The sequence below is a fragment of the Heterodontus francisci genome, chromosome 6 (genome assembly GCF_036365525.1).
Source record: "Heterodontus francisci isolate sHetFra1 chromosome 6, sHetFra1.hap1, whole genome shotgun sequence".
NCBI classification, from domain to species: Eukaryota; Metazoa; Chordata; class Chondrichthyes; order Heterodontiformes; family Heterodontidae; genus Heterodontus; species Heterodontus francisci.
This window is the reverse complement of record NC_090376.1, coordinates 103,583,236-103,597,756: the sequence shown is the minus strand read 5'-3', so window position 1 is coordinate 103,597,756 and position 14,521 is coordinate 103,583,236. Positions and strand designations below refer to the sequence as shown.

At 43.3% G+C, this 14,521-nt stretch overlaps 1 protein-coding gene across 5 annotated transcripts in view; it reads left to right on the top strand.

Annotated features, from left to right (window-relative positions):
• LOC137371471 (ETS-related transcription factor Elf-1-like) overlaps window positions 1–14,521 on the top strand; it is a 179,251-nt gene that overhangs the window by 32,567 nt on the left and 132,163 nt on the right. For 2 of the 5 annotated variants that reach the window (XM_068034122.1, XM_068034119.1), the window contains exon 2: window positions 4,840–4,980. The exons of the other annotated variants lie outside the window; for them this stretch is intronic. The gene's annotated coding sequence lies outside the window, so the exon portion shown is untranslated. The remainder of the gene's footprint in view (window positions 1–4,839; window positions 4,981–14,521) is intronic. 5 annotated transcript variants of the gene reach the window in all.

Sequence of the window (14,521 nt, the reverse complement as noted above, 5' to 3'; positions counted from 1 at the left end):
TGACTTGGAACTATATCGTTGTTTCTTCACTGTCGCTGGGTCAAAATCCTGGAACTCCCTTAACAACACTGTGGGTATACCTACGCCACATGGACTGCAGCGGTTCAAGTAGGCTGCTCACTGCCACCTTCTCAAGGGCACTTAGAGATGGGCAATAAATGCTTCCCTTTCAGCAATGCCCATATCCCATGAGCGAATAAAATAAAATGAGAGGCTGAGTAAATTGGGCCTATATTCTCTGGAGTTTAGAAGAATGAGAAGTGATCTCAATGAGACAGACAAGATTCTGAAAGGGATTGATAGAGTAGAAGCTGAGAGATTATTTCCAGTGTTTGGGGAATCTAGAATGCGGGGACACAGTCTCAGGATTTAGGGGCCGATCATTCAGGACTGAGATGAGGAGAAATTACTACACTCAAAGGGTTGTGGATCTTTGGTATTCTCTGCCCCAGAGGATTGTGGATGCTCCATCATTGAATACATTTAAGGCTGAGATAGGCAGATCTTTGGCCTCGCAGGAAATCAAGGGATATGGCGAGTGGGTGGGAAAGTAAAATCGAAGCCCAAGATCAGCCATGATTGTATTGAATGGCAGAGCAGGCTCGATGGGCCATATGCTCTACTTCTACACCTATTTCTTGTGTTCTTGTGTTTCCCTTGGGGTAAGGACTTGTGTACAAGGGTAAATTCATCAACCAGGATTGCGGCTTGCCTGGCTGCACGTACCTTCTGTTCTTCTCTGTGGGTTTTAATGGAAAGCGGAAGTGAGTTTTTAAATTCTTCAAGAACGATCAGTTCTCTGAGATTTTTATGTGGGCTGTACCCTAGGTGCTCTTATCCACTGGTCAAAATCAAGCTGCTTAACTCTTTCAAACTCGAGTTAAGTTGTCAGGCGGCTTCTGGAGGGTTTGGAATTTCTGGTGGTACAATTCTGGTGCTACCTCGTATACCCCCAGGATAGCATTTTTAGTCATCTCATAATCTGACAAAACTTTCATCTGGCAATAGTGAATATCCTTCATGGCTTTTCCTGTTAGCTTGCTTTGTAACAACAGCCGCCAGCTCTTGGCCAGCCTTTTCAGCTTTCTTGCAAGCTTTTCAAAAGTGACGAGAAATGCTTCCATATCCCCCTCATTGAACTTCGCAATCAACTGGGAGAACTTTAAGAGCTCAGCACACGGTCTTGAGCTAGGGGTAGCTTGCTCACTAGCCATGCTTTCACTGGGTGTACTGGGTTGTCCTAGTTAGTTCAAGCTGCCTTAGCTCTCTTTCCTCCTTCTCCTTCTTGAAAGCTCTCTCTCTCTTTCCCTTTCTTCCCTTTCATTTTTCCTTTCTTGACACTCTCTCTGTTCTCTCTCTCTCTGGAATTCTAATTCGAGCCTCCTCTGTTCTAATTGTATTTTTGCTGACATTACTGTGTCTGTTTCTGACTCTAACCCTGTTTCTGAATCTTCAGGTTCAAGTGAAAAATGGTTGGCCACAAGCCTTAGGATTTCAGATTTCTTAGCTTTTGCACGGAAAGTAATCCCTAACTGCCCAGCTATATTCTTCAACTCTTCAATGGATAGGGATTTAACCTATCCCAAGTTACTTCACCCTGGCTTAAGAAGGTACTGGCGTTGAGTGTGGACATGTTAGTATTCTAGCAGTTAAACACACGAAAACTGGTATTGAAGTTTTTAAACAATTTTTTTCTAGGGATTTCTCGCTTGGGTTATTATCCCATACTCCAGCCCCCAAATTTCTGTTCTGGCCAAATGAGGAGGGGGTCACAGATACCCCTTTTGCCCTACTTCTTATTTGACCACAACAGGGTTTATTCCTTTTTAAACAGTGGTTGTACTTAGCACTTTTGTGAGTGTTTTATCTTTTACCTTTACTGTGATCATGAAAGAACCAATCGGACAGGTTTTCTTGAGTTTATACAAGATAGAGATGTTTATTATACTTAACAATCTAACCCCGATTTAAAAATAATTTTAAAAAAAAATACGCATTCACATGAGAATCTCACACACACAAATAGATTACAGAGGGAAAATAGATTTGGTGTTTGGATGAGAGTCTAGAATAAATGGAACTTAAATACAGTCTATGGAGTGGATGATTCGGTAGTCTTCCAGCTGAAGCTGTATTCTTGAAGTCCTTGGCTGGTCAAAGTGCCCTTTGTGGTTGGCACGCTTTTCTTGGAGGCAGAATTGTAGTTAGCTCTCATCCCCTGGTCTCTGGCTGTAGCAGTCTATAGGCTTGTAGGTCCACAGTCACAGACATTTTTCAGAGAGAAAGGAAAGCATGCAGCCTTCTGCTGCACACACCAAGTTACTACTTGTCTCTTTGTGCAAGGGAAACAAACCCAGCTTCCCTGAGATGGACAGATGGTCACATGGCTACTTCAGGTTCTCTGGAACCTTCTAATGAAATTCAAGGTTAGGAATTGGCTCCACAGACCTCAGGATGCCAATTTACACTTGTAGGGGGTTCTCTTTCAAAGTCAATGTGTTAGAATTGCATTGACTGCCGTGCGAATGAAGCCATTTTAGTTAATTCAATCACTTAGAGCAAGCCATTGTCCTAGATCTGTGCTATTCAAACCTCTGGCTCTTGGTGGATCTTTTGAATATGAAAAGGTGTTTCAGATTCAAATTGTGATGGCCATCTTGGCTGCTAGTTCTTTTTCTAAAGTTATTTGCTTGATTTTCTCCATTAAAAGTCTAATGTAACTTTCCAACTGATGAAATTAATATTTCTAATTTGACATGTAGGGTTTTCGTGACATTATGAAGGAGGATTCAGCACAATATGTATTGATGATGTATCCATGTGAATTATGCATAGTCTGTAATAATAATGCCAATGAGGAATGAATGAAAAGAAAGAGAAATAAATTTCATTTATATAGCACCTTTAATGACGTCAGGGAATCCTAAAGCTCTTTACAGCCGATGAAGTACTGTTGAAATGCAGTCATTGTTGTAATGTAGGAAATTTGGTAGCCAATATTTGCACTGCAACGTCGCACAAACAGCAATGAGTTAATGACCAGATTAGCAGTTCTTTGGATGTTGGTTGAGGAACAAGGAGAACTCGCCTGCTGTACTTCAAATTGGTGCCATGGAGTCTTTTATGTCCAACTGAGAGAGAAGATGGGGCTTCAATCTAATGTCTAATCAAAAGACAAGCACCTCTGACATTGTAGCACTCCCTCAGTACTGCTGACATTGGGCTGGATTTTACAGATCCCCTGAGGCGGGTTCGGAGGAGAGGAGCCCATAGAATTGCGACAGGTGGTGGGGGCAGCCATATAAGGGCCTCTTCCCGCCGCTGCTGGGATCTAACCAGTAGCGTGGGGAGGTGCCTCCACCAGTCAAGGCGGAACCCTTGTAAAACGAGGCACCCCCCCTGTATGCTATGGGGGGGATACATCCTTTGTTGGCCATTTGTAGCTCCCAGAGAAGCATAGAAAAATTATGGCACAGAAGGAGGCTATTCAGCCCATCATGTCTGTGCCGACTGAAAAAACTAGCCGCCCAATCTAATCCCACCTTCCAGCACCTGGTCCATAGCCTTACTGGTAACAGCACTTCAGGTGCATGTCCAGGTACCTTTTAAAGGAATTGAGGGTTTCTGCCTCCACCACCATTCCTGGCAGTGAATTCCAGACACCCTCATGTTCCCACTAATCCTTCTACCAATCACCTTAAATCTGTGCCCCCTGGTAATTGACCTCTCTGCTGGGGAAACAGGCCCTTCCTGTCTACTGTATCTAGGCCCCTCATAATTTTATACACCTCTATTAAGTCACCCCTCAGCATCTTCTGTTCTAAAGAAAACAACCCTAGCCTATCCAATCTTTCCTCATAGCTGCAACTTTCATGCCCTGGCAACATTCTTGTAAGTCTGCTCTGTGCTCTTTCCAGAGCAATTATGTCCTTCCTGTAATGTGGTGACCAGAACTGTACACAATACTCCAGCTGTGGACTAACCAGCGTTTTATACAGTTCCAGCATTACATCCCTGCTTTTGAATTCTATACCTCGGCCAGTAATGGAAAGCATTCCATATGCCTTCTTCACCACTCTATCTACCTGGCCTGCCACCTTCAGGGACCTGTGGACATGCACTCCAAGGTCTCTCACTTCAGCTACCCCTCTTAATATCTTCCTGTTGATTGTGTTTTCCCTCGCTTTATTTGGCCTCCCCAAATGCATTACCTCACACTTATCTGGATTGAATTCCATTTGCCACTTTTTTGCCCACTCAACAAAACCATTGATATTTTTCTGGAGTGTACGGCTATCCTCTTCATTAACAACTACACGGCCAATTTTTGTGTCATCAGCAAATTTCCCAATCATGCTTCCCACAGTTAAGTCCAAATCTTTAATACTTACCACTGTTACGACCAGCTGAGAGAGGGCTAGGGTTCCCTTTCAGCCGTCACCTGGTCTTACTGTAACAGGGTTTAATTTTAAACACACCATGTTTTCTTAGCTCCCCCTTGGTGAATCCTTGTTCACCACTTTCCAATTATAAGGCAAAGAAACCAACAAAAACAGGGTTCCTTACATTTAAAGAAGAAACATTGAAATTTATTAAACTTAAACTCTAATTTGGTTGACGCCTACAGATAGAGAACGCGCCCACACTAGCATGCATACACGATACACACATGGAAATAGACACAGAAAAAAGCAGAAGAAAAATAAAATGGAAAAGTTTGAGGCAATATCTGGAGAGCTTTTGTTATAGGTCTTTGAGCTCATTGTAGAGTCCTTGATTGTGTGTAGATCTTGCTTTTTGTTGGGGCTCAGTGTTGTTCTTAAACCTTGTTCGCTGTAGGAGACTTTTCTGTCTTGGGGTTCCTGATTCTTCAGTGGGTTTTGGAGTTCCATGAGAAAGAGATGGGAGCAGACAGACAGGAGGTTGGCTTCAGTCCAGTTCAAAACTGTGCAATTCAGAAAACCCCAGTTTGCCAAGCAGGTTAGTCATGTGACCAACTGGTCTGACCATGTCTCAGCTCTGTGTATTGTGTTTGTCACAGAATGGTCCTTTGTCTACAAACACTGCCTGTTAATATGCAAAAATGTCTTTTCAGCCAGGGGCCGGGCAACCCCTTGCAACAGGCCTTCTCCTCTTCCCAGCAACAATTTGAAACTTAATGACCATGTAGCAAAATTAATATGCCACATTACAAAGAACAGTACAGCACTGGAACAGGCCATTCGGCCCTCCAAGCCTGCGCCGATCTTGATGCCTGCCGAAACTAACACCTTCTGCACTTCTGGGGCCCATATCCCTCTATTCCCTTCCTATTCATATATTTGTCAAGATGTCTCTTAAACGTCGCTATCGTATCTGCTTCCACCATCTCCCCTGGCAGCAAGTTCGAGGCACTCACCACCCTCTGTGTAAAAAAAACTTGCCTCACACATCCCCTCTAATCTTTGCCCTCGCACCTTAAACCTATGTCCCCTAGTAACTGACTCTTCCACCCTGGGAAAAAGCTTCTGACTATCCACTCTGTCCATGCCGCTCATAACTTTGTAAACCTCTATCATGTCGCCCCTCCACCTCCGTCGTTCCAGTGAAAACATTCCGCGTTTTTCCAACCTCTCCTCATAGCTAATGCCCTCCAGACCAGGCAACATCCTGGTAAACCTCCTCTGTACCCTCTCCAAAGCCTCCACGTCCTTCTGGTAGTGTGGCGACCAGAATTGCACGCAATATTCTAAGTGTGGCCGAACTAAGGTTCTGTACAGCTGCAACATGACTTGCTAATTTTTATACTCTATGCCCCAACCGATGAAGGCAAGCATGCCGTATGCCTTCTTGACTACCTTCTCCACCTGCGTTGCCACTTTCAGTGACCTGTGGACCTGTACGCCCAGATCTCTCTGCCTGTCAATACTCCTAAGGGTTCTGCTATTTACTGTATACTTCCCACCTGTATTAGACCTTCCAAAATGCATTACCTCACATTTGTCCAGATTAAACTCCATCTGCCATTTCTCCGCCCAAGTCTCCAACCGATCTATATCCTGCTGTATCCTCTGACAATCCTCATCCGTTATCCGCAACTTCACCAACCTTTGTGTTGTCCGCAAACTTACTAATCAGACCAGCTACATTTTCCTCCAAATCATTTATATATACTTACAAACAGCAAAGGTTCCAGCACTGATCCCTGCGGAACACCACTAGTCACAGCCCTCCATTCAGAAAAACACCCATCCACTGATACCCTCTGTCTTCTGTGACCGAGCCAGTTCTGTATCCATCTTGCCAGCTCACCTCTGATCCTGTGTGACTTCACCTTTTGTACCAGCCTGCCCTGCGGGACCTTGTCAAAGGCTTTACTAAAGTCCAAATAGATAACATCCACTGCCCTTCCTTCATTAATCATCTTCGTCACTTCCTGAAAAAACTCAATCAAATTAGTAAGACACGACCTCCCCTTCACAAAACCATGCTGTCTCTCGCTAATAAGTTTGTTTGTTTCCAAATGGGAGTAAATCCTGCCCCGAATAATCCTCTCTAATAGTTTCCCTACCACTGACGTAAGGCTCACCGGCCTATAATTTCCTGCATTATCCTTGCCACCCTTCTTAATCATAGGAACAACATTGGCTATTCTCCAGTCCTCTGGGACCTTACCTGTAGTCAATGAGGATGCAAAGATTTCTGTCAAGGCCCCAGCAATTTCTTCCCTTGCCTCCCTCAGTATTCTAGGGTAGATCCCATCAGGCCCTGGGGACTTATCTACCTTAATGCTTTGCAAGACATCCAACACCTCCTTTTTGATAATGAGATAACTGAGACTATCTGCACTCCCTTCCCTAGGCTCATCATCCACCAAGTCCTTCTCTTTGGTGAATACTGATGCAAAGTACTCATTTAGCACCTCGCCCATTTCCTCTGGCTCCACACATAGATTCCCATCTCTGTCCTTGAGTGGGCCAACCCTTTCCCTGGTTACCCTCTTGCTCTTTATATATGTATAAAATTCTTGGCAGGTGTGGGCCTGCATGACAACCATAAGCAGCAAGGGACCCAACACTGAGCCCTGTGGAACACCACTGGAAACAGTTTTCCATTCACAAAAACATCCGTCGACTACTACCCTTTCTTTCCTATCCCTGAGCCAATTTTGGATCCAACCTGTCACATTCCCCTGTATCCCACAAGCTTTCATTTTTCTGAGCAGTCTGCCATGTGGGACCTTGTCAAATACCTTGCTAAAATCCATGTAGACCACATTCACTGCACAGCCCTCATCAATCCTTCTTGTTACTTCCTCAAAAAACTGAATTATGTTCGTGAGACATGACCTTCCCTTAACAAATCCGTGCTGACTATCTCTGCTTAATCCATGCCTTTATAAGTGGCAGTTTATCCTGTCCCTCAGAATAGATTTTAATAATTTACCCACCACCGCTGTCATACTGACTGGCCTATAATTATTTGGCCTATCCCTCGCACAATGGTACAACGTTCGCAGACCTCCAATCGTCTGGTACCTCTCCTGTATCTAGTGAGGATTTGAAGATGGTCCTCTGCGCATCTGCTATTTGCTCCCTGGCTTCCTTTAGAAACCTAGGATACAATCCATCCGGCCCTGGCGATTTATCCACTTTCAAGGATGTCAGACCCTCTAGTACTTCCTCTCTCATTAAGCTTATCGTATCTAATATTTCACACTCCCTCTTTACCTACAATGTCTACATCAACCCTCTCCTTTGTGAAGACAGACAAAAACCACTTTAAAAACCCTGCCCGCATCTTCTGCATCCACGCATAAGTTCCCTTGTACATCTCTGATAGGCCCTTCCCCTTCCTTAGTTATCCTCTTGCTCTTAATGTACTGATAAAACATGTTTGGGTTTTCCTTGATTTTACCTGCCAATAATTTTTCATGAGCTCTCTTTGCTTTTCTAATTTCCTTTTTTACTTCACCCCTGCACTTTCTATACTCCTCTAGGCTTTCTAAAGTATTAAGATTTTTGTGATCATCATAAGCTTTCTTTTTCTGCTTTAACTTACCCTGTAAGCTTCTAGATAACCAGGGAGCTCTAGATTTGGCAGTAACACCCTTTATCTTTGTGGGGACATGACTATACTGTGCCTGTATCTTGCTTTTGAATGCCTTCCACTGGTTTGCCACTGATTTTCCTTCAAGTAGCTGTATCCAGTCCACTTTCTCCAGGTCACCCCTCAGTCTCTTAAAATTTGCCTTCCCCCAGTTTAGAACTTTTGCTCACATTTTATCTTTGTCCTTTTCCATAATAATGCTAAATCTAACTGAATTATGGTCACTATCTCCGAAATGGTCACCCACTGCTACTTCATCCACTTGCTCAGCTTCATTACCAAAGACTAAATTCAGAATTGCACCACTTCTTGTTGGGCTTGTTACGTGCTGGCTAAAAAAGTTCTCTTGAACACAGTTCAAGAATGTTGTCCTCCCAGTGCCCTTCACACTGTTTGTATCCCAGTTAATATTGGGGTAGTTGAAATCTCCAACTACTAATGCCCTATAGTTTTTGCACTCAGAAATTTGCCTACATATTCTTCTACCTCCCTCTCACTATTTTGGGGTCTATAGTACTCTCCTAGTAGTGTGGCTGCCTCTTTTTTATTTCTGAGCTCCACCTACATGGCCTCATTTGATGATTCATTTAGCATATCATCCCTCCTCTAAGGTGTTATTGATTGCTTAACTAATAATGCTACACCCCCTCCTTTTTCATCTACCTCTCTATCCCGCCTGAAAATTCTATATCCAGGGATGTTGAGTTGCCATTCTTGCCCCTCTTTAAGCCAAGTTTCTGTTATAGCATTGATATCGTGTTGCCATGTGTCTATCTGTGCCCTCAGCTCATTGGCTTTATTTACTATATTTCTTTCATTTAAATAAATACCCTTTAACACTGCCAAATTCCTGTGCTGCACACTTTTTAACCTTTGCTTCTTCTGTCTTTCAGAGTCACCCACTAATTTTCTGCCTCTTGTTCCCTGCCCTGAAATTATCCTATCTAAGACTGTGCTCAGGTTCCCATCCCCCTGCCAAGCTAGTTTAAACCATCCCCAACAGCACGAGCAAACCTTTCTGCAAGGATATTTGTCCCAGTTCTGTTCAAGTACAGAACGTCTGACTTGTACAGGTCCCACCTTCCCCAGAACCCGTTCCAATGCCCCAGAAATCTGAAGCCCTCCCTCCTGCACCATCTCTCCGGCCATGCATTCATCTGGTGTATTTTCCTATTTCTATACTCACTAGCACGTGGCCTTGGGAGTAATCTGGAGATTACTACCTTTTGAGGTCCTGCTTGCTAATCTCGTTCCTAACTCCCTAAACTCAGCCTGCAGGACCTCAACCCTCTTTCTTCCTATATCGTTGGTACCAATGTGGACCATGACCTCTGGCTGTGCACCCTCGCCCTCCAGAATGCCCTGTAGCTGCTCGAAGGTGGGATTCCTGCCTTTAAAGGGATGGGGATCGCCACGCGGGACACTTAGGTAGCAGAATAACAAAGGATCACTCCAGCATGAAAAGGCTGAGGCGATGTGCCCCCGGCTTTTCAGCCTGATACCAGGAGCGCCACCTCCTGCAAAAAATCCTGCCTATTGTGTCAATCTGGAAGTGGAAGACATGTTAATGAGGAAAAATTTATGTTTAATCCTCATTCATAGCTTCCAAATATGGGTATACTTGCCTCCAAAAAATAATTATACCCACTGTACCCAAGAATACTCTCTCTCTCTCTCTCTCTCTCTCTCTCTCATACTCTTGAAAGAAACTATGATCAAATAGTAAGAATAAATTTTACCTCTTCTGTGCTGGAGAACTGAAATAGGCAGCCTTATTCTTCAGGCTGACTTGCCTGCTTTCAGTTATGCAGTATAGTGCAATCATCCCTTGCTGTTGCTGTCAGATGTATTTGCTGAAGCACTGTGTATTCCTTTGACAGCAACTTTGGATCTTTGTCATAGGGGAGTTGGTATGTTTCTCCTCCTTCTTTATAAACTTGAATTCTTACAGGAAAAGAAAAGCATTGATGCATGTTAACATTTCGGAAGAGTGACCCTTCTTCGGAACCTTCCGAAGAAGGGTCACTGACCTGAAACGTTAACTCTGCTCTTTCCACAGATGCTGCCAGACCTGCTGAGTGGTTCCAGCATTTCTTGTTTTTATTTCAGATTTCCAGCATCCGCAGTATTTTGCTTTTATTATATTGATTCATGTTGCTTTGTTTGGCTGTATTATAGTGCTGCTTTATAACAGAAGAGCACAGGGTTTTCACATAGATGACCTTTGCTATGCATGTTCTTTCGGCTCCTGTGCATTTGTATGGTGCGTAAGCTCAATGGAGGAGATCTGAATCTGCAGCAGCTGTATGTCTGCAATTACTGAGGTCCTCATCTTAATTCATTAATCGTTCAAGTGTGTTTAATGAGTGAACAAGAGCAGTCTCTGTGACTTATTAACCATTCTTGTTGTTACAAGTTGCCTAGGTTACTACTTTCAAGGGAATTCAGAAGGAGGATAATGTTGCGCAGGTTGTATGAGACGCGCTTAAAACTCAAACTGACTTAAAATGGTTTTTCACACCTGATCATATCTCCAGCTGCAGAAAGGGACACACATGTAACTGTAAACAAAATACCATTTGGAACCTACACCAGCGGCAAATTGATTTTAGGTTTTTTGCAGAATAGTGTGAAGATGGTTAGTATTACGCAACATTTCCTGGTACAAAACTTTATTTATCTGAAAATCTACAGAGCCAAAAAAATGTCAATTTCTTTCTTGTGGTGAATACAGAGGCTGTGAAAACTGACTTTCACCAAAAGCAGCACAGATACTGCTAGCGGTCTAACTGACAGGAAGTAAAAGCAGATAGGGAATGTAAGTGACAAGCATGTCCTCTCATAACATTTACACTTTGGAAATTCAGCTTGCTATATTTAGGCGTTGTTGGTAGCTTGTGATATGTCCTTCAGCTGCAGTAGGTTTTACATGTCCAGTAACGGTAAAGGCACTACTTAAGGGGGCAGTGCTGCTGCCAAGTCTTGTTGCAACCAAACTCCATCTGACAGGCCACCATAAAGATCACAATATCACATTTAATAAAGGTTTCCATGTAGAAAGCAAGAACTAAAATTTATTATTGCTTGTGTATCCTCATGGAATCCCAAAGCACTTCACAGCCAATAGATTGTTTTGAAGTGTAGCTACTGTGTTTATTTAGCTAAATGCAGCAGCCAGTTTGTGCACATTCTCACAAATCGCAATGAGAATTGGCAGTTAATTTGTTTTGATGGTATTGGTTGAGGGATGAATGTTGTCCAGGGTACTCTGAGAATTCCTCTGCTATTTGTTGCAAAATCCCATGGGATTTTTTTACATCCTCATCCTCTGGCCTCTCACCCCCACCTCCCAATAAGCAGTCGAGGCCTTGGAACATCTCATCCTCAAACTTACCTCCAGTCGGAAAAGTGATTATGCAGCTGCAAGTTGTCATTTGAATAACGTCCAAGTCACAGCAAACAGGAGTGCCATCTCTTAGGGTTTCCAAATGCTTTCCTCAAGCTGATCAATGGGCTTTCGGATCTAGGACTCTGTACAAGTATGCCCTCCTGTTAATGTACTAACTCCTGATGACAGCACACATGGTCTTTCCAGTTAACTCTCTCAGTTTCCTTGTCATGAATTGGAAGGAGGTAGGATCAGATTTAGCATGCCCCAACAATAACAACACAGCCTGCAGCAAGATTTTTCTGGGACTCAGCACTCCAAAATCCAAAGAAATGGAAAAGACACTGTTATGTAACACCTTTAATGACCTCTGTCTGGATGTTCCAAAGTGCTTTACAGCCTATGAAGCACTTTTTAAGTGAACACTGTTGTAGTGCAGGGAAACACATCAGCTCATTGTGCACAGCAAAGCCTAGCAATATGATAATGGCCGGTTAATCTGTTTTTTTTGGTGATGTTGGTTGAGGGATAGATATTGTGCCAGAACACCAGCGAGAACTCCACTTCTCCTCTTTGAAAAGTGTCATGGAATCTTTAGCATTCACCCGAAAGGGCATATGGTCTAACATCTCATCCAAAAGACTGCATCTCCGATATTGCAGCCCTCCGTTGGTACTGCATTGAAGTATCAGCCTGAATTATGTGCTCAGATTCCTGGAGTCTGACTTAAATCCCCAAGCTCTGAATTGGAAGTGAGAGTGCTATCACTTAGCTAATGCTGACACCAGCTTCTTAAGCTCACCCCCACTTACTGATGAATTTGTAGTGCTATGTGGAAAGGGCAGAACTTTGACATTCTCATGTATCACATCTTTCTTCCAATCCCCTTCTCCATGGATCAAATCATTTCTAATCTATTTTACTAGCACAATTTCTAGTCTTTTGTATTCAAAGGACAGCGAGTTTCCCAGGTGTTCCTGTCCTGTATTGGTTCTAGAGCAGTTTTAAATCCCATTTTAATATTATCAAAGACTTTGCATTAGTACTTTCTGTTCTACCTGGAAATAGATAAATATTTCCATTCAATCATAGGATGAACATCCTGGTTGGGGAAGACAGAGACATTTAGCTACAGGTCAATTATTATAAAGTTAAATTATTATAAACTATTTGAACATTACCGTAACTGCATCATAGCATTTTACAGCTTTGCTTGACTGGATTAATGTTCTGGAGATATGATTAAAGTGTCTCTTCATATCTATTAAAAATGGTACTATCAGCAAGATGGTGATGTAGTGGTAATGTTGCTGGACTAGTAATCCAGACACCCAGGCTAATACTCTTGGACACATTCAACTCCCACCATAGCAACTGGTGGAATTTAAATTAAATTCAATTAATCAATAAAAATCTGAAATTGAAGGCGCAGTGGTTAGCACCGCAGCCTCACAGCTCCAGCGACCCGGGTTCAATTCTGGGTACTGCCTGTGTGGAGTTTGCAAGTTCTCCCTGTGTCTGCGTGGATTTCCTCCGGGTGCTCCGGTTTCCTCCCACATGCCAAAGACTTGCAGGTTAATAGGTAAATTGGCCATTATAAATTGCCCCTAGTATAGGTAGGTGGTAGGGAAATATAGGGACAGGTGGGGATGTTTGGTAGGAATATGGGATTAGTGTAGGATTAGTATAAATGGGTGGTTGATGTTCGGCACAGACTCGGTGGGCCGAAGGGCCTGTTTCAGTGCTGTATCTCTAAATAAGTAAATAATGGTGACAATGAAACTACCATCAATTGTCATAAAAACCCGAAGAAGGGTCGCTGACCCGAAACGTTAACTCTGCTTCTCTTTCCACAGATGCTGCCAGACCTGCTGAGTGATTCCAGCATTTCTTGTTTTTGTGTCATAAAAACCCATCTACTTCACTAATGTCCCTTAGGGGCCAGGGTGCAGGACATCTCTGACCGGCTTGAAAGGATATTGGAGCGGGAGGGGGAGGATCCAGTTGTTGTGGTCCATGTTGGGACTAACAACATAGGCAAGGCTAGGATGGAGGACCTGTTTGGGGATTATAAAGCACTAGGAGCGAAATTAAGGAACAGGTCCTCGAGGGTCATAATCTCTGGATTACTGCCCGAGCCACGTGCAAATTGGCTTAGGGATAAGAATATTAGGGAAGTAAACACATGGCTAAGGGAGTGGTGTGGGAAAGAGGGGTTCCATTTCATGGGGCATTGGCATCAGTTTTGGAACCGGGGGATCTGTACCGATGGGACGGTCTCCACCTGAAGCGATCTGGATTCAGTGTTCTAGCGAAACGGATAAATAGGGTGGTCTCTTAAACTAGTGACTCGGGGGGAAGGGAAAGGGAAAACGACAGGGAGTATGATAAGTAAAAAGGTAAGCAGCAGGTTAACGTGTGCAGGAGGGTTTAAGTTCAAGGCAGACTATGAAAGAAGCAGAAAGGAAGGTTAACTCAGGAGTTATTATTAGAAATGTTGGGAATCATGAGGGTAAGAAAGCTAGCATAAAGGCACTTTACCTGAATGCTCGTAGCATTCGTAACAAATTTGATGAGGTAACGGCACAAATCATTGCGAATAAATATGATTTGGTAGCCATTACGGAGACATGGTTACAGGTTGGTCACGACTGGGAGTTAAATATCCAGGGGCACCAGACTATTCGGAAGGACAGACAGGAAGGTAAGGGAGGTGGTGTAGCTCTGATACTCAAGGACGACATCAGGGCGATGCTGAGAGATGATATAGGTTCTATGGAGAATGAGGTTGAATCCATTTGGGTGGAAATTAGAAACTCTAAGAAGAAAAAGTCATTGATAGGCGTAGTCTATAGGCCACCAAATAATATCACATTGGGGCAGGCAATAAACAAAGAAATAACCAATGCCTGTAAAAATGGTACGGCAATTATCATGGGGGATTTTAATCTACATGTAGATTGGTTGAACCAGCTCAGTCAGGGTAGCCTTGAGGAGGAATTCGTTGAGTGTTTCCGTGATAGTTTTCTTGAACAGTATGTAATG